Below are 2,487 nucleotides of genomic sequence, written 5' to 3' on the forward strand. Positions count from 1 at the left end.
AGAGGGCGAGGGAGAGAAGGGGTGGCTATACTAGTAAGTGAAGAGATAGGTAAGCGCGTAGTGGAGTGGAAGGAGGTTTCTTCAAAGATAACGTGGATAAAGGTGAAACTGGGAAAAAATATGTTTTTGTAAGTGCATATGGGCCTGATAGTGAGAAGAGTGTAAAAGAAAGGGAGGCTTTTTTGATAGATTGAAATGAGTGCATTAGAGGGGTTAGGGAGGAACGTCAATGTGGTAGTATTGGGAGACCTTAATGCTAGGGTAGGAAATGAACCAATTGACGGAGTGGTTGGGAAATGTGGAGTTCCAGGAAAGAGTTGTAGTGGAGAGTTGATAGTAGACATGTGTCTAGAAAGAGAGTTGATGATAGCAAATACAGAGTTTCGGAAGAAAGTCAAGCATAAGTACACATAGGAGAGGGTGGTGGATGGAAGGGTGGTAGATAGAGCGTTAATGGACTATGTAGTGGTAGATAGAAGTATAATAGGAAGAGTTAATGATATACATGTGCTAAGGGGAGAGAGTGGTGGAGTATCAGATCATTTTTTGGTGGAAGGTAAGTTGAGAGTGAAGGATAGATGGAGAAAGAGGAAAGGGACAAAAGGTAGGGAGGTCTTTAGAGTGAACTCTTTAAATGAAAAGGAAAAGGAGAAGGAGTACAAGAAGAAGCTAAGAGAGGAGTGGGAGGGAATGAAGGATAGAGTAGAGCTAGGAGTGGAGGAGGAATGAGGATGGTTCAAGGAGGGAGTCACAAAGTGTGCAAAGATGGTGTGTGGAACGAGAAGGACGGGAGTAAATAGAAAGAAGGGTAGTGAATGGTGGGATGAGGAAACAAAGAAGGTTGTAGAAGAGAAGAAGCGAGCTTTCACAGATTGGTTACAAAATAGGACGAGGGAGTCATATGAGAGGTACAAAGAAAAGAGAAGAGAAATAAAACAAAAGGTAAAAGAGGCAAAGAGGAGAGCAGATGTGAAATGGGGTAAGAGTATGACAGAAAATCTTGAAAGTAATAAAAAGATGTTTTGGAAAAAAATTAAGAGGGGAAGAAGAGGCAAATCAAGTAGAGAAAAAAAGGTAAAATGCAGATGGAGAGATGATAATAGAGGAGAAGGCAGTAAGGGGAAGCTTGGCAGAGTATTTTAGGGAGTTGCTAAATGTGAAGGAGGATAGGGAGGGAAAGATAGTTGCAGTGGGAAGTGCTAAGTGAATGACCGTGATGAGTGAGGAAAATGGAGGAGAAATAAGGAAGGATATAATTGAAGGCAGTTGTTAAGATGATGAGAGCAGGTAAGGCACCTGGTCTGAATGGATGCCATGCAGAATGTCTAAAAAAAAAAAAGGAGGTACAGTGATGGTGGACTGGCTGGTGAGGTTATTTAATGTTTGCTGGAGAGAGAGAGTAGAGTGCCGGAGAACTGGAGGAGTACCTGTACAGTACTAGTATCGACATGCATCTTGTCGCCAACAGTGTTGGCCTAACCAGATTTATTTTATGTTTCAGACATCTCAACAGAGATGCTCTCTTGTCGACAAAAAGAAACATTTTTTAATGTCACATCCACAAAAAAGTACCTAAAGTGAAATAGTGATAATATTCGTCTGCAGCTACTCTTTTTCAATATCATAGAACCATTCAAGGTAATGTGGAAGCAAATTATGTAGCGTAAAGGAAAAAGAAAAAAATTGTAATTTCTATCAGATAGCACAAGTGTTTCAAATTGATTTTCAATAGCGATTTCATGTTTTTTGCGTATGCGTTTAACTGACTGAAAACATGTTACGATTTCAAATTAAATCATGCATTGTTACGAAATTCTGCTTTTACCCTTTTCTTTACTGTCTGCTTTTTCTTCTCCTTCTCCTTCTCCTTCTCCTTCTCCTTCTCCTTCACCTCCTCCTCCTCCTCCTCCGTCTCCTTCTTCTTCTCCTTCTTCTTCTTCTTCTCCTTCTACTTTTTCTTCTTCCTCTTCTTCTTCTTCTTCTTCTTCTTCTTCTTCTTCTTCTTCTTCTTCTTCTTCTTTGCGTTCTTCTTCTTCTTCTTCTTTGCGTTCTTCTTTTTTGCGTTCTTCTTCTTCTTCTTCTTCTTCTTCTTCTTCTTCTTCTTCTTCTTCTTCTTCTTCTTCTTCTTCTTCTTTTTCTTCTTCTTCTTCTTCTTCTTCTTTGCGTTCTTCTTCTTCTTCTTCTTCTTTTTCTTCTTCTTCTTCTCGTTCTTCTTCTTCGCATTCTTCTTCTTCGCGTTTTTCTTCTTCTTCTTCTTCTTCTTCTTCTTCTTCTTCTTCTTCTTCTTCTTCTTCTTCTTCTTCTTCTTCTTCTTCTTCTTCTTCTTCTTCTTCTTCTTTTGTATTAGCTGCGGCAACCTCCACGTACAAGACGTCACGGATTTGGCGATAGTATGAGGATAACGTGCGTAGTAGTATGGGCTATTGTCTAGAGAGTGTGATTTGTTTTCCATCTATTTTAGACAATAATTTTGCCGATAATAAATGT

The sequence above is a fragment of the Oratosquilla oratoria genome, chromosome 31 (assembly GCF_046742065.1).
Source record: "Oratosquilla oratoria isolate Oo_2021 chromosome 31, ASM4674206v1, whole genome shotgun sequence".
Lineage (NCBI taxonomy): Eukaryota > Metazoa > Arthropoda > Malacostraca > Stomatopoda > Squillidae > Oratosquilla > Oratosquilla oratoria.